A 27,511-nucleotide genomic window follows, 5' to 3' on the forward strand; every position below is an offset into this window, starting at 1 on the left:
TATGGAGAAAGCACCTTATATAGTGACAGTCAGCTGAAAAACAAGGCTTTATCTGCTTCACCCACCTCAGAGCTGTAACCAGTCAGAGACCGTGGCCCAGAGACTAAAGAATGACCTTATCTACGTTTGCTTTCTTGGGCCTGTATGTTATACATCAAAGTAATAACGGAGGTCTCTATGAAGACATAAAAAATTACTGATATATCAGTCACAAATGCTTGTCTCGTTAACATTCATTTTTCATGACAATAGGGTATTATATCATAAAATACTTTTCAAAGAATTTCCTCTATGTATACCAGAAAAGGAAGCTACTAAAGAAAAATAAATTAGAAAAAAATTTTAATAATAAGATTAGTGGTAAACTATTAGGCAAGACCCACCCCTATTTTCTGTTTTCACTTTTTATTGAAAGCAGATCTGGGGAGGCTAATACTGCTAAAGATTGTTTATTGTTTTTAAAATGAGGATTGTGAAACTTCTAAAATCAAACACCTCCAAAATAATTAAAGATAAGATGATAAGAAACATGAGAGCAGTCCTTTTATGTATAGTTCAAAGGCTTTATCACTGTAAATAGACTTATTTAGAGGTGGGAAATTTGCCCATGGTACATACTCAGGTTAAAGCTAGGAGGAAGAGGTTCAAAATTTAAAGGAATAAGAAAGTCTGTTGCGGGAAGCCCTGAGAGCTACTACTGGGTAAGTGGAGAGGACAAGTCACCCTGAATCTCTTACTTAGAGTGTGAAGCATTAGGCTGACCAAAACATGTGTTCTGTCTTCCCATAAGATTATGGACAAACTGAACTAACTTTTTGGCCAACCCAATATATTGGAAGCCAATCATAAAAGAACTATGCAGCCCAGCAGCCAGGTTTATAGAAAAAAGAACACATGTATCAGCAAAAACAAACTAAAGCTCTCCCTGGGCAAGCCACTGCTGGAGTCATTCGTTTTCTCAATTATTCTTTATTCTTGTGTCTCTGCCTTAATAAAATGCTACTTGAAAAAAATAGCTAATTGTTTAAAAAGAGTTTAAGCACAAAAATTCAAATATGAAAGCCAGAGAAATTCAAAATATATAAAAGTGACGAGAAAATATTAGAAAAACACAAGCTTAAGATTAGGAATACAAAGAGTCCCTACAAGTTTAAAGGACAAAGAACACTATGGATTAAAAAAAAGGTGAAAATAATTAAAAACAGAGAAAAATGAAAAGGAAATAAAATAAGCAACCTGAGACACTGAAAGCAGGAAATAAATGTAATATTCACAGTAAGAACAGAGCAATGCTAATTCCAAAGCCAAACCACCTCACTCAGAGATTCTTCAAACTGAGACTGCTCTGCCTTCTCAAGCGTTTTGTAAAAATTTTACTTAGCAGGTAATTGCAAAGTGGAAAGCCGGAGAGCAGAAAGCACAGCTCCTGCCTCAGAGCCACATCTCCTTTCCTCTGTTGTTGGTTAGTCCCTCAGTCGCGTCCTACTCCTTGTGACCCCGTGGACTATAGCCCGCCACGCTCCTCTGTTCACGGGATCCCAGGCGGAATACTGGAGTGGGTTGCCATTTTCTTATCCAGGGGATCTTCCCGACCCAGGGATTGAACCTCTGACTCCTGCACGACAGGAGGATTCTTTATCACTGAACCATCTGCGAAGCCCTTAGAGATATTAGAAATCTTCAAATCAATCACTGACCATCTCTAAATTTTACAGATGTAGAAACTAATCATAGAGGGATTAAGTGACTTGCCCAAGATCATGGAGCAAAAGAGACCAGAACCCCAGTCTCAAGACTCAGTTTGATGTTCAGAGAACAAAATATAAATTCAATGGGAAGAATTATTAAGAGTCAGCCTTTTAGATTTAATATGTATTGACTGGTGGAAAAAAACTGCAAAACAGCATTATAATCCCAATTGTGGTTTTTTTTTAACTATACACACATGTACATATACGGGGTAGGGGTGGGGGATTAGGGGAAGGAGGGACAAGGGGAAGAATACCTGGAAGAATAATCCCAAACTGATAATAAGCAGATTCTTCAGGACATAAAGTGGGGTCTAGTGGCAACAGAAACTAACTGGATGAGCTTCTATAGCTGTTGAATTTTACAGACAGCATATGTTGATATGTTTTTGGTTTAAAAAACATTAGACAAAAATATGTCACCAAGAAAATGCATCTCCAAATGGCTTAAGTCTGTCTTCAGCCCCCGCCCGCTCCCTCATGTGTATGCACACATGCACGCGCACGAGACTTGAAAGACAGGACTTTGTAACTGGGGTTGACCTTGAAATTATCTTAATTTGGCTTCACATTAAATGTGGTCTTCCTTAAGAATAGTATAACATTAACATGTTAGAATAATTCTAACAAGCCAGGGTCATTAAAGAAATTAAAAGTCTAAATTATAAAAGAATTACACTTAAAGAATTTTCCTTTATACCTGGAACTAACACAACACTAAATCAACTGTACTTCAATTTATTTAATTTTTTAATTTTAATTTTTCTTTAGATACCTAATAGTAGTAGAAGATGAATTAATACATTTGTAATGAATAAGAGTATTTGTAACTTAAAAATTACTTTCATATAAATACACACTAAAATGGTTTTAATCATGTTAAAAAAACCATCTTGGTAGGTTAAACATGCACCCCGCAACTTCCCTCCCGTAAGTTTACTATTACACTATGGCATTCCTTGCAAAATGGTAAAGACTTGAGCTCAGCCCTCTATGTAAATTATGAATTTCAAAATTAATAGGTCAAAACACTGAGATTTCATTAATATCATATAGTTCTCAATAGAACCATATGCCGGTTAGTTGCCCATCAAGGTTATCTACTTTTCCCATATTTTGGAATTTTAAATATCTCGCCAAAGAATAAAGAGTAAGTAAATTGTATTTTCTTCACTCCTTCCTCCCTTTCCCTCTGAACCCACTGAGACCTGGTGCCTGCCTCTGTAATCCCACTACAGTTACTCACACGAGGATCCTGCATCGCCAAGTGTAACGCTCCCTTTGCCATGCCCCTCCAAAGATGCTCCTGGCCGTCTAGTCCCTCCAACCGACCCTCTTCTAATTCTTTCCCTAGCTCTCTTCACTCTGCTACAGGTCTTGTAAACTAAAGAATCTCAGGGTTTCATTCTATTAGAACCTCTTCTCTTGTTTTCAAATACCCTCTTCATGCAGCTACTCCATATTCACATCACCAACTTAGAGCTTTACCCTATACCAAAATCATGTATAGTGACCTGCGGCAGAGGTTCAAAAACTTTAGGAAGCATCAGAATCACCGGCAAGGCTTGTTCAAAATCAGATTTCTAAGCTCCACTCCCAAAGCTTCTGATTCAACAGGTTTTAGTAAGAACCCGAGAACCTGCACTTCTGATAAGCTCTCAGGTGACACACCTTGAGACCATTGGCCTACAGGATTCTCCCTTGGATAAGCCATAGGGACCTTAACTTCAACACAACCTAACGAGTCTCCCAGCATCTACCCTGGTCGCTTCAAACCATCTTACACAGCACCCAGAGTGATTATGCTAAACTTGATCATTTCACGATCCCTTTGTTTAAAGTATTCTAATGGACCGTGAGACATAAATCAAAGTCCTTAACAAGACCTCTCAAGTCTTGTATGATCTGGCCCTTGCCTACTGAGCCACATTACTGTCACTCATTATTATTATTATTTTTTTTTACACACAGTGGACTCTTAGTTCTAGCAAAAGTCAAGTTCCTTGCTGTTCCAGGATATTTAAACAAGATGTTCTGCCAGAAATATTCTTCTTTTCCCTCTCAGCTTAAGTCACCTTCCTTGGGTCTCCTTCCTTGGCTCCCCTCCCCAACTAGGTCAGCAAAATCTTCTATCACCCTCTTATTTCCTCCTCTTAGCACTGTCCACAGTGGTGACTACACAGTGAATTGCACAATTAGTAGTTTACAATCTGTTTCCCATCCTTCCCCCACACACACACAGAGGTCACATGTCTATCTGCTTCTGCTGCTAAGTCGCTTCAGTCGTGTCCGACTCTGTGCGACCCCATAGACGGCAGCACACCAAGCTCCCCCGTCCCTGGGATTCTCCAGGCAAGAACACTGGAGTGGGTTGCCATTTCCTTCTCCAATGCATGAAAGTGAAAAGTGAAAGTGAAGTCGCTCAGTCGTGTCCGACTCTTAGAGACCCCATGGACTGTAGCCCACCAGGCTCCTCCATCCAAGGGATTTTCCAGGCAAGAGTACTGGAGTGGGGTGCCATTGCCTTCTCCACACATGTCTATCCAGTTCCCACTAAATTTTCCGTCCCTTGCATAATGAAAGTCAAAGTGTTAGTCACTCAGCTATGTCTAACTCTCTGCGACCCCATGGACTGTAGCCCGCTAGGCTCCTCTGTCCATGGGATTCTCCAGCCAAGAATACTGGAATGGACTGCCATTCTTTCATTCCCCATGCAGGGAGTGAACACGGGTCTCCAGCATTGCAAGCAGATTCTTTACCGCCTGAGCCACCACGGAATGACTTACACTCAAGTATCTGTTGAATTAAAGGTCTTGTAACATTCAATTATTCTGAACCCTCAAAAGGAAAAGTATTACGAAAAAGGGACTAGAGGCATTTTTTAGTATCCCTTAATAATCACAAATGAGGAAGCTTCATTAAACTCTATCCTTTGGGATTTTAAATTTTAAAAAATAATGCTTGAAAAGATAAAATGAAATCTTCCTGTCACAAGTTCTTCTGCAACAAGATATATAGGTATAGTATTGCTTATATCTGTACCAAGAGAGTACAGCACTGATATCCAAAAGCCATTCAGTAATATACGTTCATAATGTCCCCCAGTATAATTTTTGCAGAAAAGTTATTTTATGTGTAGACCTACATCAAAGAGTATACTCAGGCTTAGCAGCAGAACCGCTTTTAGTTCATACTAGGAAATGGGACAAGGTAGCTGACTGGAATTAAACCTAGATACAGATAACCACAAATTATATAATAAATATGAATATAACTGAGAATTATATTATTATGCAAACAAATGTTATATAGATTCTGATCTCCTTTCAAATGGAAAGACTACCACCTGCCTGCCATGTATAATTCATTCACCAACTCTGAAACACAGGCTACATCAGCACAGCACTGGCCTAAGTCACAGAGAACAAGTATAACCATTTAAAGGTGTAACTTTAACTAATTTAGAAGAATTTACATCCAAATAAAGGTTATCTCCATTAGAGTAGTCATTTTTAGACTATTTCAACTTGCCACCATACAAAACAACTCTAGAACTCCTCTCTTCTCATCACTTTCTTAGCTACCATACAAATGACACAAGAATAATAGGTGTCATCCTTTTGGTTACTGATTATTTTTAGCTGAAAATAGCATTTCTCATTTTGTTCCCTAATTTTGTGTATGAGACTCAGTTCAGAATGACTTCCCACTTTTTCCAAATATCAAATTCATTCTCAACAAATGTCATTTGCCATCAAAGAATATACGTAAAAGAATGAGGTTGAAGTCACTAAAGAAATATCAAAAGGATAGTTTCAAAAGTGTTTTTGAAAAACACTGACGTTACTCAAATCAATTCAAAATAACTCAGAACACATCAATCATCTCTTAGACATATAAGTTTTAATATGCTTATCTAAAAGCTGGTCACACATTTCTACTCCAGGCACAAATCAGACACGCCTGATCCCTGACTTCTGGTTTCCCTGAGTAACACATGATATCATGCAGAAGCACATTTACTATAAAGTACAGATTAAGAAATGCAATAAATTTTAGGAATAAAGTCTAGTGGTCTACTCTAACAACATGGCTTGGAAAGGCAGTACTGTATTCTGAAAAAAACACAGCTATAGAATGAGATAGGCTAAGTTCAACTTTTTGCTTGGCCTCTTGGCAGCTACATGATTCATCATGTTACTTGACTGAACACAGAGTCGGTACAACATCAAAAATTCTATCTGTAAAATGGGAATAAAATAATCTATTTCAGAGCTATTGTAATGACTATATTACATGATGCCCCCTAGCATCATCAAGGAATTCTCAAAAGAACCTAAGAGGCTATCTATTCCAACTCTCCATTTTCCTAAGACCCACAGAGTCTAAGTGCTTTGCCAAGGTCACAAAGTTACTTAGCAGGAAAGACAATACTTCTGGCAGGTTTTTATTTTTTCCCAGTGCATCTGTTTACTAAATCAGTTGGTGTTTGTAATGCTGGGTTGCAGAAGGCTGTGACACAGGGTCTCAAAGAGGGTTTCTGATACAATAATAAACCGAGGCCTCTTAAGGACAGTATTTGGAAATATGTCACTGGCCATCTATTAATACTTTAGCCCAATATATTAAATGTCTCCCTTGGATTTTAAGTCTTTATTTTTAAACTGAGATATTTAAAAATACAGCTACAACTACCTCATTCTATGTGAATTTGCTGTTTTCTAAAAGGTTCTTTTCTAAGGAAAATATGAACCTTGTTTTAAATCATGATACTAGAAAAAAGTGAATGTGTTTCTCATTAATTATGGTAACTGGCTATAATAAACCAAAGGACTTGCACCAGTTTCCTACAAGTAAATTCATATCCATATTTAAAGGTGGGGGTTTTTCACTAAGGATCAAAGTTTGAAATGCAAGACTAAAGTTAATCCAGAACAACCTCAAGGAATTTTATTACTGATTTTATTATTCAGTCCCCAAAACAATCTCTTCATAATTTGATGCAGCTAAGAATGGTTTTCTACCTTGGGCATGAAAGAAAAATGAGTGTCTGAGTGCCTAACTCTGGCCTAGATGTTTCTGGGTTTTAATTCAAGGTATAAATTACCACAACCAAAGTACTCATCATCTTTAATTTATCATGTAAGGTAACCAAGATACATAATTACACTTCCACATGCCAATTCAAAAAGGATCTATGAAAATTAACATAATTTTTAATACTTCAATGAAAAATGACTATCGAAAAAGACAAAGCATGTAAATAACTCATACTGAAAGACTTCCTAAAAGAAAACTGATCAATATGGTGACTATGAAAAAAATTCTTAGAGAATACCAAAAGGCATAATTTTCTGAATTTAATTAAAATCAATTTGTGTCATAGCCACAAAAATGTATCACTGATTAACTGGAATTTACAAACTTGAAGAGGTTAATTACTACTACTGTAAATTAAGTAGAAGCCACCAAAGAAAACCAAGTAAGATTCTGCTAGTTAAAACACTAATTATGTTAAGCAATCAACCTCTTAAATGAGTCTGTTTGCACACAGGAATTCTTCCTCAATACTGACAGAGTATTATTTTTAAATTTTTACACCCTAATCAGAAATTCTTGACAAAACAATGATAATAAACCTATAATTTCCCAAACTGAAAAACAATGCTAAAGATTCTATTTTAAAAATTCAGGAACAGTGAGAAGAAGTACCAAAACTATACACATAATAGAAGCAATAAAGTATACCATAATGAGCCAGACAAGAAGGACAGTGATTATAACAAGTATCTAAAAAGGAAAATGTTTAGAATACCTGAAAAAGGTAGACCAGGAGACATACAACCATGATCTAATCAAACGTCTGGATTCTAAAACCAAGAGTTGCACAGAATATGGAGAAAGTTCACAAAATAATCAGTGAATAAATATCAACTGCATTAGGAAATATTTACAGCTTTGATATCCCCTAGGGCAGGCAAATAAAGAAACTACACAAGAGCCGATTTCTTTTCTAAGCTACTTTAAATTTCAAATAAGCATGTACTGTGTAGGTTCCACAGGATCTTACATAATCAGGCCAAATCTAGGCGTTTAAGCCTTCCAAATCACAACCCTTCTGACAGGATTTCAATTTCAAAGTAGTCAGCATTTTAAAAATCTGGATTAAATAAACTTCTGATTGCAAGCGCATTAGAACTCTAATCATAAAAGACATCTCAGCAGTCAAAACCATCGCTGGAAAAGAAGGCATGACAAAGCCTCATGAGAGGACTGAGCACACTAACAGAGAGGTGCAGCAGTACCACGGAAGACGGGGAAACAGACGCCTAAACGCGTTTGCTCCCCATACATCATAGTCAATCAATTTCTCTAAAGCTTTGAGAAAGGAGACTGGAAAATAAAAACCAGAATAAAGTATACAGAATTCAAACAACGATGGGAAGTTTTTCTGAGTATAAAATAAAAGGAGATGAAAATTATGGCATTAGTGAATCACCCAGGCAATCTAAGCTCAACATTTAAGGTACCAAAAATGATTAGGAAGAGAAAGAAAGGTAATAGAGAAAAATATCAGTAACTAAGGAACCAAAGTAGATATCACAATTAAGGCGGAGAAGTAAATGAAAAAGAGTAACACCTCATCTGCCTTGACACAGCTGAGAAACAGAAAGCATATAATGAATAATCACAATGTGACAGGAATCATGGGCTTACAGGTGACACACCATTCTCTAGAGAAAAGATACTATTTTACACACAGTTCTAAATGGTCTCATTCAGTTTTCGAGGGACAAAGTGGAAGTGGCAAGAGAATCGTAATGACATGTCCAGGCTGGGGCAGATGACAACAGGAGAGGAAACAGAGAAACGAAGCAGCAAACAAGAATTCAAAAAGCACCCAAATTTCAGGACCAACTGGCAGAAAGACACAAACACCTCTACAAATCAACAGTGAAGAAATACCAATGTACATCAACATAGTATCATGATCACAGTTTTTATGAATAAACCTGCATTAACAACAACATAAAAAGATAGGAAAGGTCTCCAACAAAAGATGATGGACTAAATATAAATTTTCCCTCCAGTTATTCCAGATATCCCATTGACATAAAAACAGTTCATACAGAAAAAGAATAATAAGAACAAAGAAATTAACAGCAGAGATGGGGCAAAATAAGGGTCAGGAAATGGGAGTACATGCTACTACATGTAGGATGGGCTCAAGGATGTACTGTGCAACACGGGGAATAGAGCCAATATTTTGTAATAACTGTAAATTGAGAGTAACCTTTAAATTCTAAAAAAATTAAAAATAAGACACACACCGGAAGTGGAGATGAGCGGTACAGAGAGAAAAGTCAACAAGCTTATGAAAGATGAAATAGATATGAAATTGCTTGATACAACAAGCAGAGAAAGCCACGGCCTCATTCTATCCTATAGAATATCTATTTATATAAATTTATATAGAATATATCTGTTCTATATAAAAGGGTGGGAACCAATATATCTGACAGAATCCCAGAGAAGCATTATTGCAAAGTAAATAGTTCAGCAAAGGGTGGGAATAAATAGTGGGGCTAAAAATAGGAGAATTATATATTACCTGACTGATTGTTTAAGGGACAGCTCCATTTCCCAACACCCACCTCCAAGCAGCACCTAAACGACCGGCATTTACTCCCTGGCAAAATGACAGTCGGCCTTTCTCTGAAGAAAGTGAATACCCGTCTAGGGGATGCTATTGCTATTGCTATTGCTAAGTCACTTCAGTCGTGTCCAACTCTGTGTGACCCCATAGACGGCAGCCCACCAGGCTTCCCCATCCCTGGGATTCTCCAGGCAAGAACACTGGAGTGGGCTGCCATTTCCTTCTCCAGTGCATGAAAGTGGAAAGTGAAAGGGAAGTCACTCAGTCGTGTCTGACCCTCAGCGACCCCATGGACTGCAGCCTTCCAGGCTCCTCCATCCATGGGATTTTCCAGGCGAGAGTACTGGAGTGGGGTGCTGGCCCAGAGTAATAAATGCTTCTAACCTGTATATTGTCATTCTGCTTCTTTAACCTATATGCAGAGTACATCATAACTTATATGCAGAGAAATGGTGGGCTGGATGAAGCACAAGCTGGAATCAAGATTGCTGGGAGAAATATCAATTACCTCAGATATGTGGAAGACACCAACTTTACGGCAGAAAGCAAAGAGGAACTGAAGAGCCTCTTGATGAAGGTCAAAGAGAAGAGTGAAAACTCTGGCTTAAAATACAACATTTAAAATACTAAGATTACGGAATCTGGTCCCATCACTTCATGGCAAACAGATGAAGAAACAATGGAAACAGTGAGAGACTTTATTTTCTTGGGCTCCAAAATCACTGCAGATGATGACTGCAACCATGAAATTAAAAGACACTTGCTCCTTGGAAGAAAAGATATGACAAACCCAGACAGTGTACTGAAAAGCAGACACATCACCCTGCTGACAAAGGTCCATCCAGCCAAAGCTATGGTTTTTCCAGTAGTCATGTATGGATGTGAGAGTTGGACCATAAGGAAGGCTGAGGACCAAAGAATTGATGCTTTGGAACTGTGGTGTTGGAGAAGACTCTTGAGAGTCCCTTGGACTGCAAAGATATCAAACTAGTCAATCCTAAAGGAAATCAATCCTGAGTATTCACTGGAGGGACTGATACTGAGATTGAATTTCCAATATTTTGGCCATCTGATGCTAAGAGCGAACTCACTAGAAAAGACCCTGATGCTGGGAAAGACTGTCGGCAGAAGGAGAAGGGGACGACAGAGGACGAGATGGCTGGACGGCACCACTGACTCAATGGACATAAGTTTGAGCAAGCGCCGGGAGATGGTGGACAGGGAAGCCTGGGGTGCTGCAGTCCATGGGGTCGCAAAGAGTCAGACACGACTGAACAACTGGACAACAGCCTGGAACTTTGAGGGCCCATGGCCTGGCTCCCCTCCCCCTCAACACAACACTTGCCAACAGACAGGCCCCACTCAATAATGTCCTGTCCACGAAGTGCTGTGCCTAGAATTCCTATTCAAAGGAAAAAACCTAATACTGAAAGCAGTCCAAGGAACGGAGTGGGAGGGGGATATCCAGACCAGGAAGCTGGTCCTTCTTTCTGAAACATTAATGAGAGTCAACTAAGCATCACCAGGCATATAAGGAAAACTAAGTAAGAAAAAAGAGATTACAAAAACAAACATAAAAGCTGACAGGAGAAGGAAATATTTGAGGAAACACAAAATGCCTTTTAAAAATGTTACTTTGCATATTCTGAGACTAAAGAGAGCACTAAAACATAAAACAAGAAAAGAATGGCAGAAAAAGAGAACAAGAAAATCCATAGATTACCCTCTCCTCAAAAAATCAGCCCAATAAACTAGGGGGAAAAAAGTCACCTGAACATAGAGCTAAGAAAAGCACAAAGTACGAAAGCAAAAATAAGATGAGGATCAGTCCAAGCAAGAAAAATCTGCCTATGGTAGAACAAACAAGGAAACAGAAAGAAAAGATCAAAGGCAGAAGAGGATTTCTTAGAGTTGAACAATCTGACTCAAATATGGGGAATTGAATGCCTGTAACAAATACAACCAAAACAAAACAAAAACATGCACTCCTCGTTGAGTTTCCAGCAAAAAGACGAAATAGAGAATATCCTCAAAGTTTTCAGTCAGAATAAAGAACAAATCACCTTCAAAGGATAGGGAATTAGATGGCATCTGACTTCGAACCAAGTGCTGGAAGACAACCAAGCACTGCTTTCCAAAGTTTCAAAGGAAAGTCATTTGCAACCTACAATATTGTACCAGAGTCAGTCAGTTCAGTAGTTCAGTCGTGTCTGACTCTTTGCGACCCCATGGACTGCAGCATGCCAGGCCTCCCTGCCCATCACCAACTCCCAGAACTTGCTCAAACTCATGTCCATCGAGTCAGTGATGGCATCCAACCATCTCATCCTCTGTTGCCCTCTTCTCCTCCTACCTTCAATCTTTCCCAGCATCAGGGTCTTTTCAAATGAGTCAGTTCTTCACATCAGGTGGCCAAAGTATTGGAGCTTCAGCTTCAGCATCAGTCCTTCCAATGAACATTCAGGACTGACTTCCTTTAGGATTGTACTTGAACTATCAGTTAAATATGGAAACAGAATGAAGACATTTTATATATAGAAATTCAGAAAATTTGCCTCTCAAACACACTTTTTTGGAAGTTAGTTGAGGATGTACTCCAGAAAAAAGATCAAGTAAGTTTAGAAGGTAATGGCACCCCACTCCAGCACTCTTGCCTGGAGGATCCCATGGACGGAGGAGCCTGGTGGGCTGCAGTCCATGAGGTCGCAAGGAGTCGGGACACGACTGAGCGACTTCCCTTTCAGTTTTCACTTTCATGCATTGGAGAAGGAAATGGCAACCCACTCCTGTATTCTTGCTTGGAGAATCCCAGGGACAGAGAACCCTGTTGGGCTGCCGTCGGTGGGGTCGCACAGAGTCAGACATGACTGACGCGACTTAGCAGCAGCATCAAAACTATATACTGGTTTTTGTTATTTAGAGATGGACATAGGGACATCACAGCTGGGGTTGGGGGGATAAGGGAAATGTGTTTAGCAATAACAACCATAGCTACCAGTCTAGAAAGAAGAGAGAGGAAGAAAGAAAAAGTGGAAAATCCAGACAATGTCTAAGCTGATAAATTAGTGTTAAGTGTAGATTCAATAGAAACTATTTTATAAAAACAACATAGCTTCCTCTGTTGCATATCCATAAACAAACCTCCCCCATGAACTCCACCCATCTCCAAAGGGGAGAAAAATACCTTTAATTAAAGGTAAGCTTGTTTCAATTTAAAATAATTTCTTTCAGGTTAACTCCAGTTTCTGAGGTAGCGGTTCTCCACTGGGGATTTGCCCCCAGGGGACATCTGGCAATATCTAGAGACACTCTGGCGGTACACTGATGGAGTTTCCACTGGCATCTAACAGGCAGACGATATGGATGCTGTTCTACAGTCTGCAATGTACAGGAAACCATCATCACACAGAGAGTTATCCAGCCCAGTATGTCCACGAAGCCAAGCCAGAGAAACCCTGTTTCACAGGAACTCTTCAGACTTCTATAGAAAAACGTTTACAGTTTCTCTGTTCCTTATTCTTATGATGGTATTTGGATGTAGAGGAAAGCTTCTGTGGGCACAGGGAATGTCATGATTGGTCTGAATGTGGACCCATGGACTGCCCTCTGGGTCCTCATCAGCCTTTGAGGTTTGATAGAAGGCGATGGCACCCCACTCCAGTACTCTTGCCTGGAAAACCCCATGGACGGAGGAGCCTGGTGGGCTGTAGTCCATGGGGTCGCTGACAGTCGGACACGACTGAGCGGCTTCCCTTTCACTTTTCACTTTCATGCATTGGAGAAGGAAATGGCAACCCACTCCAGTGTTCTTGCCTGGAGAATCCCAGGGACGGAGGAGCCATGTGGGCTGCCGTCTATGGGGTCACACAGAGTCGGACACAACTGAAGCGACTTAGCAGCAGCAGCAGGGTCACAATGGCATACACTGATGAGGATGCTGCAACAGCATCCAGTGGGCCTCCTGACTTGGCCCCACCTCAGCTCCTGCTGGTATGGATATTCTTAGGGCCTCAGCTACCTCTCCCAAGCAGCCGCCCTCCCCACAACCTCTAGGATCTAGGTGGTTCTTCGGCTCACACCAGTCCCCGCAGGACAGGCGGGCTGGCTCTCACTCTGCTAACTTCTATTTCCTGCACTTGGATTATGTGAGAACTTCCAGATCTCTTTCATACCACGTAAGAAAAACAGGAAACTCACAGGGTGCATCTCCTGGTCTTGCTGTGCCTGAAGACACCATTGTCTTTGCCTGCAGCACTCTCATGTCACAGAGGGTCAGGACAAGGCAATGAGCTAGTTACATGGCTGTGGAGGTTCTGAGTGAAGCAGTCTGGCTCCAGAGCCTGTTCTAGTCTGCCTCTCTAGCTTTCTAAAATATTAGGTAGTAAGAAACTCCTTTCATGATCATTAATGAATATTTATAAAGCATTCACACCTTGCAAAACAGCCCAGGGGACTATTACAATTCCCCCACTATGATGCACAGCACTGTTTTTCTCTGCTTCTGGATTGTTGATCTTAACTTATTATAGTCAAAACAATAGGCAAAATTATACAGTAAGCAAAACTCGTTCTCAGAAGTGCCTCACCCTACTCTCCACTTTACAGTGTACCTGTGTCTTCACATCAAAGGAATCCCAACTCCTTATTCTTTTTTTAAAAAATAAATATTTATTTGGCTGCTCCAGGTCTCAGTTGCGACATGTAGGATCTTGAGCTGCACATGAGAACTCCCAGCTGGGGTATGTGGGATCCAGTTCCCCGATCAGGGATTGAACCCGGGCCCCCTGCACTGGAAGCGAGGAGTCCCAGGCACTAGACCACCAGGGAAGTCACCTCATTACTCATACAAAATAATAACATATTTTGTACTATGAATGAACAACATACGAAAGTGTTACTTCAACGGGACTATGTCTCCCCAAATCTATTCAGTTCGGTTCAGTCGCTCAGTCGTGTCCGACTGTTTGCGAACCCATGAATTGCAGCACGCCAGGCCTCCCTGTCCATCACCAACTCCCGGAGTTCACTCACACTCACTTCCAACGAGTCAGTGATGCCAACCAGCCATCTCATCCTCTGTCATCCCCTTCTCCTCTTGCCCCCAATCCCTCCCAGCATCAGAGTCTTTTCCAATGAGTCAACTCTTCACATGAGGTGGCCAAAGTACTGGAGTTTCAGCTTTAGCATCATTCCTTCCAAAGAAATCCCAGGGCTGATCTCCTTCAGAATGGACTGCTTGGATCTCCTTGCAGTCCAAGGGACTCTCAAGAGTCTTCTCCAACACCACAGTTTTCAAAAGCATCAATTCTGTGGTGCTCAGCTTTCTTCACAGTCCAACTCTCACATCCATACATGACCACTGGAAAAACCAGAGGCTTGACTAGATGGACCTTTGTTGGCAAAGTAATGTCTCTGCTTTTGAATATGCTATCTAGGTTGGTCATAACTTTTCTTCCAAGGAGTAAGCATCTTTTAATTTCATGGCTGCAGTCACCATCTGCAGTGATTTTGGAGCCCAGAAAAATAAAGTCTGACACTGTTTCCACTGTGTCCCCATCTATTTCCCATGAAGTGATGGAACCAGATGCCATGATCTTCATTTTCTGAATGTTGACCTTTAAGCCAACTTTTTCACTCTCCTCTTTTACTTTCATCAAGAGGCTTTTTAGTTCCTCTTCACTTTCTGCCATAAGGGTGGTGTCATCTGCTTATCTGAGGTTATTGATGTTTCTCCCGGCAATCTTAATTCCAGCTTGTGCTTCTTCCAGCCCAGTGTTTCTCATGATGTACTCTGCATAGAAGTTAAATAAGCAGGGTGACAATATACAGCCTTGATGTACTCCTTTTCCTATTTGGAACCAGTCTGTTGTTCCATGTCCAGTTCTAACTGTTGCTTCCTGATCTGCATACAGATTTCTCAAGAGGCAGGTCAGGTGGTCTGGTATTCCCATCTCTTTCAGAATGTTCCACAGTTTATTGTGATCCACACAGTCGAAGGGTTTGGCATAGTCAAGAAAGCAGAAATAGATGTTTTTCTGGAACTCTCTTGCTTTTTTGATGATCCAGCGGATGTTGGCAATTTGGTCTCTGGTTCCTCTAAGTCGCTTCAGTCATGTCCAACTCTGTGCGACCCCACAGATGGCAGCCCACCAGGCTCCCCCCTCCCTGAGATTCTCCAGGCAAGAACACTGGAGTGGGTTGCTACTTCCTTCTCCATAACAACTACACTAGAAATCGCCAAAGAACTCAACATCGACCATTCTACGGTCATTTGGCATTTGAAGCAAACTGGAAAGGTGAAAGAGCTTGAAAAGTGGGTACCTCGTGAGCTGACCAAAAATCAAAAAAAATCACTTCTAAGTGTCGTCTTTTCTTATTCTATGCAACAACAACACACCACTTCTCGACTGGATTGTGACATGCGAAGAAAAGTGGATTGCATAAAACCGGCAATGACCAGCTGAGTGGTTGGACTGAGAAGCTCCAAAGCACTTCCCAAAGTCAAACTTGCACCAAAAAAAAGGTCATGGTTCACTGCTGGCTGGTCTGCTGCCCATCTGATACGGCTTTCTGAATCCCAGTGACACCACTACATCTGAGAAGCATGCTCAGCAAATCAATGAGATGAATCGAAAACCGCAATGCCTGAAGCCTGCATTGGTCAACAGAATGGGCCCAATTCTTCTCTAAGACAAATCCCGATTGCACATTGCACAATCAACGCTTCAAAAGTTGAATGAATTGGGCTACCAAGTTTTGCCTCTTCTACCATATTCACCTGACTTCTCGCCAAATGACAATTCTTTGCAGGCAAAATGCTCCCACAACCAGGAGGAGGCAGAAAAAGCTTTCAAAGTGTTTGTTGAATCCCAAAGCATGAATTTTTATGCTACAGGAATAAGCAAACTTATTTCTCATTGGCAAAAATGTGTTGATTGTAATCATTCCTATTTTGATTAAAAAAGATGTTTGAGCCTAATAATAATTTAAAATTCATGGTCAGAAATCAGTGACTTTTGTATCAATCAAATACCATACCCTCACCCCATCAAAATGCACATACACATATTTCATAATTTTCACTGGAGTATGAGCCTTCTTTTAAGAAGCTAAGTAATCTGACAAACTCAGTTCAGTTTAGTCAGTTCAGTCACTCAGTCATGTCCAACTCTTTGCGACCCCATGGACTGCAGCATGCCAGGCCTCCCTGTCCATCACCAACTCCTGGAGCCAGTTCCAATTCATGTCCATCGAGTCAGTGATGCCATCCAACCATCTCATCCTTTCTCATCCCGCCTTCAATCTTTCCCCGCATCAGGGTCTTTCCCAATAAAGTCAGTTCTTCGCATCAGGTGGCCAAAGCATTGGGAGCTTCAGCTTCAGCATCAGTCCTTCCAATGAATATTCAGGATTTCCTTTAGGACTGACTGGTTTGATCTCCTTGCAGTCCAAGGGACTCTCAAGAGTCTTCTCACAACAACACAGTTCAAAAGCATCAGTTCTTCAGCACTCAGCTTTCTTTATGGTCCAACTCTCACATCCATACATGACTACTGGAAAAATCATAGCTTTGACAAGATAACCTTTGTCAGCAAAGTAATGTCTCTGCTTTATAATATGCTGTCTAGGTTGATTATAGCTTTTCTTCCAAGGAGCAAGCATCTTTTAATTTCATGGGTGCAGTCACCATCTGCAGTGATTTTGGAGCCCCCCAAAATAAAGTCTGTCTTTATTTCCACTGTTTCCCATCTATTTGCCATGAAGTGATGGGACCAGATGCCATGATCTGAGTTTTCTGAACGTTGAGTTTTAAGCCAGCTTTTCACTCTCCCCTTTCACTTTCAATAGGAGGTTCTTCAGTTCCTCTTCACTTTCTGCCATAAGGGTGGTGGTGTCATCTGCATATCTGAGGTTATTGATATTTCTCCTGGGAATCATGATCCCAGCTTGTGCTTCCTCCAGCCGAGCGTTTCTCATGATGTACTCTGCATATTAGTTAAATAAGCAGGGTGACAATATATAACCTTGACGTACTCCTTTCCCAATTTGGAACCAGTCTGTTATTCCATATCCGGTTCTAACTGTTGCTTCTTGTCCTGCATACAGATTTCTCAGAAGGCAGGCCAGGTGGTCTGGTATTTCTGTATCTTTAAGAATTTTCCACAGTTTGATGTGATCCACACAGTCAAAGGCTTTGGCGTAGTCAATAAAGCATATGTTTTTCTGGAACTCTCTTTGCTTTTTCGATGATCTAACAAATGTTGGCAATTTGATCTCCGGTTCTCTGCCTTTTCTAAATCCAGCTTCAACATCTGCAAGTTCTCAGTTCACATAATATTGAAGGCTGATTTGGAGAATTTTGAGCATTATTTTGCTAGCATGTGAGATGAGTGTAATTGAGTAGTAGTTTAAGCATTCTTTGGCATTGCCTTTCTTTGGGGTTGGAATGAAAACTGACCTTTTCCAGTCCTGTGGCCACTGCTGAGTTTTCCAAATTGGCTGGCATATTGAGTGCAGCACTTTCACAGCATCATTGCTTAGGATTTGAAACATCTCAGCTGGAATTCTATCACCTCCACTAGCTTTGTTTGTAGTGATGCTTCCTAAGGCCCACTTGACTTCGGACTCCAGGATGTGTGGCTCTGGTGAGTGATCACACCGTCATGGTCATCTGGGCCGTGAAGATCTATTTTGCATAGTTCTTCTGTGTATTCTTGCCACCTTTTCTTAGTATCTTCTGCTTCTGTTAGGTCCATATTGTTTCTGTCGTTTATTGTGCCCATCTTTGCATGAAATGTTCCTTTGGTATCTCTAAGTTTCTTGGAGATCTCTAGTCTTTCCCACTCTATTGTTTCTCCTGCGAACAGTGGCATCTGGCAGCCAAAAAAGTTATTTTAACAATGGACATTTCAAAAGGATGGATTTTAATTATGTAGATTTGTATGATTAAATGTCACTCATAAAAACTTTAAATATCACTCATAATAACCCACTCATACCAATTCTGTGCATTCGTTTTACTCTTTTAAAAAAGTATTAATTTTAAAAATTGTAACAAATCACCTTAAAATACAATTCCAGTTTAGTCTGAAATTTCCGAGTGAGAAAATGGCAACTGAATGAACAATAATGAATTATTTGCTTTACTCCACATAAAATAAAGGATGTCATTCAAATACACATGAAATGAAGCAAATCGAGGTAATCTTATTACAAACTGTATTTTCATCAAATCACGAAGTCAAAATAGACTGAGAAAGATCATAAAGGTCAAGACCCGACACAAGGGGCAACTGCCAGAAAACGACACAAGGCAGTGTAATGTGATGGCTACAAGGTCAGGTTCTGATGTGAAAAGGCGGGTTAAACCCTGAACTCAAAGCCTTTTGGCAAGTTCCACCACCTGCTACTTACCCTCCCTGTGACTCAGGGTTAGTTCAAATCCGGGCTCTCCAGCCTACCATTTAATCTCTCAGTGCTTGAGGTTTAAAAAGGGACAAGAAAATAGCCTGATTCAGGGGGAGGGGATGACAGTCAAGTGCATATGCAAGTACTGGATACACAGTTAGTCCTCAACACATATCAGTTACCATTATTATTATGACTAACCACTCCTACTAAGACACCTTCAGGAGCTTTCGATCTCCCTCTGAATCTATCATGTTTTTAACAATCCTGAATTAAAAAGTTTCCTTTTTATTTGAAAAGTCTTCAAGTTCAAAAACTGTTTCCTCTTTTTTTTTCCCCCAGTCCTTTGTGAATATGGAAGATGGTAGGTACCTGGCTTATTGTTTGAAGATTCAAGACTCTTTTTGGTCTTTTCATAATACAATTCCCTTTCAAATATTATACAAAGGACAGCTTGCTTTATTAATTTAAACACTGTAAAGAGTTCACAAAGTATAATGAAATTTTGAGATTCATGAAAGAATACACAGCTACTAGAGCAAAAAGCTTAGATAAGGAATGATGCAGAAGTCTATAAGACTGCTCACAAAATATTGAATTCTAAACTAAAACACAGCAGATAGAGACTCCTCATGGTTTACAGTCACTCAGATCACTAAAAACATACAGATGATATTTTCAGTAATTTTTTTTTCTGTAATAGCAGGAAAATGTACTTTTTTTTCTTTTTCACAACAGTGAATAGACAGATTGCATGACAGGCAAGCACAATTTCTTCAAAAACAAATTCTGTAAAGAAAGCCTAAAGGCTCAGATTTTTCAGTAACACATATCCCTTAAAGCTTTACAAATTTAAGGTATCTAACATTACCTGTGGTTTGTAACATTAAGAAGTAATACAGTTAAGCCTCATTTCTATCAGAAAACATTATGCTTGACTGAAAGAAAATTAAGTATCTAGAATTTAGATACTGGTAAATTTAAAGGTAACACAATGGGTCAATGCAAAGATAAGTAGATATCAGAGTCTGTGATAAATACATCAAAATATTTTTTAAAGCTCTAATGACAAATAAATGTTTTAAGTAATTTAACATTTGATTTCTCCTATCTGTTAGTACTGAAATAGGCACTTCCGGGGGGTGGGGGAGCGTTCAGGGAGAATGGATACATGTATATGCATAGCTGAGTCCCTTTGTTGTTCACCTGAAAATACCACAACATTGTTCGTCAGTTAAATCCCAATACAAAAGTTTCAAGTCTGGAGGGGGGAAATGAAATAGGCACTTTGACATACATTTTGTAATCTCATTTCCCCAACAACCATGTGAATAAGGATTATTCTCCTCTTTTTACAAATGAGAAAGCTAAGGCCCAGTGGTTTACCTAGCTTTCTTATATAAAGTGAAAGTCACTCAGTAGTGTCTGATTCTTTGCAACCCCATGGACTATACAGTCCACGGAATTCTCCAAACCAGAATACTGGAGTGGGTAGCCTTTCCCTTCTCCAGGGGATCTTGCCAACCCAGGGATTGAACCCAGGTCTCCCACATTGTGGGCAGATTCTTAACCAGCTGAGCCACAAGAGAAGGCCAAGAATACTGGAGTGGGTAGCCCATCCCTTCTCCAGAGGATCTTCCGGACCCAGGAATTGAACCCTGGTCTCCTGCACTGCAGGCAGTTTCTTTATCAACTGAGCTATCAAGGAAGCCCCTAATTTCTTGTATAAAATGCAGTCAGAAATCCCATCAAGTTTTCCAACCTCCAGATCAATGCTCCTGCTTTCACTCTACCATTGTCACTTCCAAAACTCAAATACTCTAAATTTCAGCTCTTATAAAGTGTGTCAACACTTTTATCAAGGAGAGGTAACAGAAGGGAAGAAGAAAAATTCATGTTACCAAAAAAGACTCACTGTGTTTAATCTGGCATGACTACCCAGTCCAATTTAATGCTTTGGTTCAAGCTGTCTGCCCCTTAGAAAACATCTGCTTATCATCAGATACACCGCTTTCAGTCAAGACTTAAATGAAAAATCACCTCTTCCAAGAAAGTTCCCCAGATGAAATGAGTTGCCTCCCTTCTTCGACACCTACATCATTTTTGTCAGCTCCTTCCTTGCACCTAATCTGGATTACATTATCACATACTCCTCTTTGCTTTCCAGTCATATATCTGGAACCACATTTTTTCATTCAATAACTCTTAAGCATTTGGAACTTCAATAGTTCTTGCTATCATGGAGAGTTTACATTGTTTCCACCTTTAACAACAAAAATTAACAAAAGGTAGAAGAGTATGATGTTTCAGGACAAGAACTCTTTCCTACAAGGTATCTGAAGAAAGCTCTCTCCTTGCAAACTTGGTAACATTCTTCAGGGAGGAAAAATCCTTCTATCAAGTGTTCCAGATGAGACCTTCAATTTCATGCCTTTAAGAGGATATATGAGGGGGTGAGGACCAAGCTGGAAGGAAGGATAGATCTAAAGTCTTTCAGAGGTTTCCAAAAGAAAATATTGACACATTAGTCCAGATAGCTCTTTCTGTGTTCCAACCACAAGGAAACTCTACTTCAATTTCCCTGCACACAGCCACCTTCACTAATGAAGTACTCAGAGACTTAATTCAAGTTGCATTTATGTATTATTTGTAGGTCATATTCATAAGATAGGACCTTTTTAATTCCTCAATGCTCCAAGATCATTGCAATAAAAGTTTTCAGCTTTGGATATTATGATGTAAATATTAAAATACAATACTTCAAGTATTATTAGGATAAAGATTTTCCAAAATAATATTAGATAACTCTAAGTATCATTTCTTTATTTTGTCATTTCATGCTTCAATTCAAATGATCTGCTCTTGAAGGATTATTTATAAACCAAGTTTAAGTGTACTAAGGACACTCATTAGAGAAATTATGCAATTAATTCCTTAAAAAGAGAGATGTTTTTATAATGCAAGTTTTGTAAATTCATAACTTTACCACTTTTTTCTTAAAACTAAAGCATAATTCCATTACAGAGTTGTATTACTTGTTTCTTAACTATCTTTTATGTCTTTTTCAACTCAAAAGAAACCTAAAAACTAGATATTACCAAATTTATAGGTACCATAAATGCTTTGTAAGAAACATTTGATTGCCTCTAAAAGGTCATAATATTCTAACTGGGGGAAAAAAAATCTGTGAAAAACCTTTTCACAGATCACAATTACAACAAATACTATGATTCAATAAAAGAGAAATAAACCATGACCATGTTTAATTAAACCAGCCCTTCTAAGCACCTGTGTACAATGTATTGTGGCTCAAACGGTTCACATGGAATTTGAACACAACTTAAGCTCCATAAAGACCTAAAAAGTAGTTCTTATGTTTCATCTATTCCCTTTTCCATTACTTTGAACAGGCATGTTGCAGTCATTCCGCACACAGTTACTAATGAAAAAACAAAAAAACAAACAAAAAAAAAACGGGTAACATTTTAAATTAGCTGTAATAGAGGACACTCTTCCTTCTCCAACCTGTTTCATAAAGCCAGCATGATCTTAAAAATTTCACTGCAAAACAGGTTCGAGCAAGCACAGAAATTCACCCTATTCTTTCCGTTTGATCAAGTTTAGATAACATTGGATGAGATAGAAGACGGAAACTAACAAAGAATTCACAATCCTTGGAATCTTAAGGGAGGCCAAAAAACAAAACAAAACAAAACTTTTAAATAATTATTTTTGAAAAGACCTATGCTGCTGCTGCTGCTGCTAAGTCGCTTCAGTCGTGTCCGACTCTGTGCGACCCCATAGACGGCAGCCCATCAGGCTCTCCCGTGCCTGGGATTCTCCAGGCAAGAACACTGGAGTGGGTTGCCATTTCCTTCTCCAATGCATGAAAGTGAAAAGTGAAAGTGAAGTCGCTCAGTCGTGTCCGACTCTTCGCGACCCCATGGACTGCAGCCTACGAGGCTCCTCCGTCCATGGGATTTTCCAGGCAAGAGTACTGGAGTGGGGTGCAGTGGCTCTAATTTGAAGCTAAGTTTCAGAGAAAGTTAATTAAAAACGAATAACCCTACCATACACAGTGCAATGTAATACTACTTAGAAGTCATTTACATCTTCCAGCATCAGAAAGACAAAAACCTCATTAAATTGTTTAAAATAAATATGCATATAACATCAATCGGGTAAATTTCTCCATCTATTTAAGTAGGTGGCTCATACGGTAAAGCGTCTGTCTACAATGCGGGAGACCCGGGTTCGATCCCTGGGTCGGGAAGATCCCCTGGAGAAGGAAATGGCAATCCACTCCAAAACTACTGCCTGGAAAATCCTATGGACAGAGGAGCCTGGTAGGCTACAGTCCATGGGGTCGCAAAGAGTCGGACACGACTGAGCGACTTCACTTTCCTTTCCAAGTTACCTATTATTTCAGGAAGTATTTAGACAAAATTAAGTTAGGTACGTTCCCCAATCGCAGATGTCTCTCATAAAGAGTGTCGAATGACTTTTGTGAATGGAAAATCTGCATATACTGTTGCTTCGGCTGGGCCGGTCTTGAGTGGATGGCTCAATGAACCAAAGGCAGGCTCTTTGTGAAGCTTCTTGGAACCCGATTCCATTCTCCAGAAAGGGATCAGACACAAACACTAAATTTAAAAGTACAGCAAAGGCTTTGCCTTCCTCCTACGCTACAAGAAGGCCACAGGAACTGAGGTTTAGAGGAACAACACCGTGGCGCTCGGCTCTCCCAAGGGCGGGCGCGGTCTGCGGTGCGCGCCACAGCCCTCCTCCGGGGCTGTCACAGGAAAACGGGAGCCTCGCCTAAACTGCATCAAGAGACAAAGCGCCACTCTCCCCGGCGCCAGGGCTTCCGGCGAGACCCCGCCGTCCGCCCAAGCAAACTTCGGGCGGGGGCCGACGCTCGGGGCCGTCCAAAAGACGGTACCGGCCCCCTACCCCTGCTGCGGCTTTGTGAGGTTGCAGACGCACTCACCGTGGGCCTCAAAGCACTCCATCCTCTCCAGCCTTTGGAATGTCCCACTCCAAGAGGGGACACAGGGACCAAAGGAAGCCTCCCCGGCGCGGGGTGCCCGCAGTCCCCGCCGGCCCGAGCGCAGAACGTGCGAGGCAGGGGTGCCGCCGCCCGGAGGGTGCGGACACAAGAGACCCACGCTACACTCACCGGTGCGCAGCCCCCAGAGAGGCGGGGCGCGGGCGGTCGGTTCCTGTGGGACCCCGCACGCGTCCAGTCGGACCCCAACTTCTCTCGGCCGCAGTCGCCGGCGGCAGCTGGGGCACGAGCCCAGCCCAAGGGCGCTGCCTCGCGGCCGAGAAGGCAGTACCCACTCGGCCCGCGAAGAAGGCGGGAACGCCGGCCCTACGGTCTGCCGGCAGGGGCGGGCCCCCACCTCCGTCTGCCGGCTACCCGCAGCGGCTACCGCGCCGGCGACAGCTATCGCTGCAGCCGCTGGGGCTGCCGCTACCACCGCCTCCCGCCCGGGAACACGTCGCAGCCTGATGCTGTCATAGGCCGCGCCGCCGCCGCTCTGGGCCTCTGGAGCCGCCAAGCTCCTTCACATTCGAGGACCCGCCCCGGCCCCGCCCCCTGTTGGCGGGCTCGGTCACGCCCCCTTCCCGTCACGTGACGACGTGCGGAGGCGGTGACGAAGCGTCTCCAGCTGAGCGGGCGTCGGCCGCGCGGGAGTAACTGTCAACAGCTGGTTCGGGCGGAGTCTTATCGCGGCAGAAAACGCCTCTGGACATCCTGGGGCGGGCTCGGGAAGCGAACCCACTCGCCCACCCCGCGCCTGTTGAGGCGAGGCCTTTGGGACCGGTCTTGCAGGGCCCTGCCTAAACTAAGGAGACTGTCCCGCAGAGCTCCCGGGTAGGACTCAGGGTCCCCCCAATTCCCCAGCCTGGGGCTTGCCTTAAGTTTTAGCCAAGCAAAGACAGACAGAAAGCATCGTGGTATCTGCCTTGGAAGGCAGTAACTACTTCCTATTTCTAGTAGCACGTCAGTTGTGGCATTTAATGTACTGTTTTCTTCATTAGAGATTTTTATTTTTGAGGAGAGATTTTTATTTTTGAGGAGAGGATGGTGCATTTCTTTCATGCTGAGATGAAAATAGTTTAGCAAAGTTATTTTGGTTTCTAGTCCTGTTCGGGATCCTTCGTGCCAGTTTAACAGTCATTTAGTTTTACAATGTGTGAGGTTGGTGACTATTTTAAACAGATACACAGGAATTTGACGATTCGTTCCAATTTTAAAATAAACCCTAATTCTTGATTTTTTTTTCAGGTGCATTAACTTTTGGACATAACCTTTTGCCTTCTCTTTTAACCAGAATCCAAGGAACTCGCACCTCAACCCAGTAATGAGAGAAAGAGTAAAGTGTCAGTGACCAAAAGACGGTAACAATACAAAAATAAGGGCGGTAGAAAAGCAGAAAGATCATAATCAAATTCTGTTAACAATGAAGGCACATGAAAAAGCTTTCACTAATAAGTAAACTCAGTTTGTAACTCATTTTTCCTTCTAACCCAGAACTAAGTTCTTTTCTTACGTGATTCTCATTACGTTTTCTTAAGAGGTCAAAAAACATTCTGATCAGCTGAATACTTTGAAATGAATAAGCAGAAGAGTTTGGCCTATATAATCCTTATTACTAAAATATTTCATAGAAACTCTAAAAACATCATGGAACTTAAGACTCACCATTATTTCATGTTACCCAAGAAAGAAAAGAAACTTTGCCAATTAAACTGTGCCATGCCACTGATTTTTTAAAGATGCATCTTAAACTCGGGGATGTTAAAATGTGAAAAAGAATGAGTCTTAGAATCTATGAGATATTGTAATGAAGTGGTGTTCCAATGAGGAAAAGGTTCTATAGGTTCTGTTCTGAAGTCTGAGAGATTGTAGTTGTGGTTCAGATAAATATGAGGGAAGTTTAGTATTCTGTGAATGACACAATTTCAGCAAAGCTAGTAATTCTGGAGTTTGTGAGCAGACTGAAGCCTGTCTTCTATTTTCTAGAGCAGGGGTTTTTGAACTGACTCAAAAGTCCATTTTACTTTTTAATGATAGGCTAGAATGGAATCTAAAAGATCAGAGTGTATATATAACAAGGGCAAGGATTCTGAAACTTTGGTTTCAGTTGTGGAGGAGGGTGCCTATGACCTGTGTTATGATTTAAACTGTATTTCTTATTCTGAGTTTCAGTCAGATAGATTTCAAAATCTATGGGCTTTCCTGATAGCTCAGCAGTAAGAAATCAGCCTGCCAAGCTGGAGACATGTGTTCAATCCCTGGGTCCGGAGGAAGATCCCCTGGAGAAGAAAATGGCAACCCACTCCAGTATTCTTGCCTGGGAAATCCCAAGGACAGAGGAGCCTGGTGGGCTACAGTCCATAGGGTCACAAAGTGTAGGACAAAACGACAAAACAACAGCAACAGGATTTCAAAAATAATGTTCCCAGAGCATAGATAAGATGCAAAATATACCATCTGGGCTCTTTGGCTTTTCCTTGACTTTGGGAACTGAGACTAAAGATTAGATGTAGGCAATGAATTGCCTTGTCTAGTCCTCTTCTGCCTCAACCCCACTTTCTTACACTGGCTGTTGAAAATAAAGTCATTTATTGAAATGGAAAGCAGTGTACTGGAATCAAGGAAGCTTAGGTTAATTAGATGTGACTAGATAAATTCAGTTCAGTCAGTTGCTCAGTCCTGTCCAACTCTGCAACCCCATAGACTGCAGCATGCCAGGCTTGCCTATCCATCACCAACTCCTGAAGTTTACTCAAACTCATGTCCATTGAGTCGGTGATACCATTCAACTATCTCACCCTCTTCTGTCCCCTTTGCCTCCTGCCTTCAATCTTTCCCAGCATCAGGGTCTTTTCAGATGAGTCAGTTCTTCCCATCAGGTGGCCGAAGTATTGGAGTTTCAGCTTCAACATAAGTCCTTTCAATGATTATTCAGGACTGATTTCCTTTAGGATTGACAGGTTGGATCTTCTTGCAGTCCAAGGGACTTCCAAGAGTCTCCTAGAACACCACAGTTCAAAAGCATCAATTCTTCAGTGCTCAACTCTTTATAGTTCAGCTCTCACATCCAGGTTTTTTTGCAAGGTGCCCAGTGTGGGGTCAAGCAAAGAGAAGAAGCAGCTCATGATCAAAAGACCCAAACTCCCTGATGGAAAGGGTTTTTAAAGGCAAGGTGAGGATCTCAGGGTGCCTGATCAGTTTGTGGACATCCTTCTGATTGACTGGTGGTGAGGAAACAGGGTGGTATTTGAGAGTCAACATTATAATCTTTCAGGTCCAACCAGTCTGGGTTCTATGTGCTGGGGGTCAGCAGTTGACTTCTTCCACCTGCTGCGAATTTTAGTATCGGCAAGACAGCTCAAGGATATGGCTTGGGATACTATCTGTAGCCCTCGAGGAGGAACTAAAGGCCCTTGACTTTGTTTTATGGCTAAACTATTATTTTGTTTTGCTTGACTGGTTTCCTTTGTTTCTGCATTTTCTCACTGCTCTGATTAAATCTGCTCTTTGGAATTTGGAGAAAGCTAAAACTTTTCTATAAATAAGAGTGGGAGAGAGGATTCCAGGGTCTGTCCCTGGAAAGTCTTCCAGGGTTCTGCTTGATTTCAAGTATATCTTTCATAATCTTCTGTGTTTTAACTACTGATCGGA

The 27,511-nt window shown here is 41.1% G+C and overlaps 1 protein-coding gene across 2 annotated transcripts in view; it reads right to left on the bottom strand.

Moving 5' to 3' along the window:
* Positions 1–24,366, bottom strand: part of OSBPL8 (oxysterol binding protein like 8) — a 166,933-nt gene extending 142,567 nt beyond the window's left edge. For both annotated transcript variants that reach the window (XM_070788841.1, XM_070788839.1), the window contains exon 1: positions 23,993–24,366. The gene's annotated coding sequence lies outside the window, so the exon portion shown is untranslated. The remainder of the gene's footprint in view (positions 1–23,992) is intronic.
* Positions 24,367–27,511: the final 3,145 nt, after the last annotated feature.

Source organism: Bos indicus, chromosome 5 (genome assembly GCF_029378745.1).
Source record: "Bos indicus isolate NIAB-ARS_2022 breed Sahiwal x Tharparkar chromosome 5, NIAB-ARS_B.indTharparkar_mat_pri_1.0, whole genome shotgun sequence".
Classification (NCBI taxonomy): Eukaryota; Metazoa; Chordata; class Mammalia; order Artiodactyla; family Bovidae; genus Bos; species Bos indicus.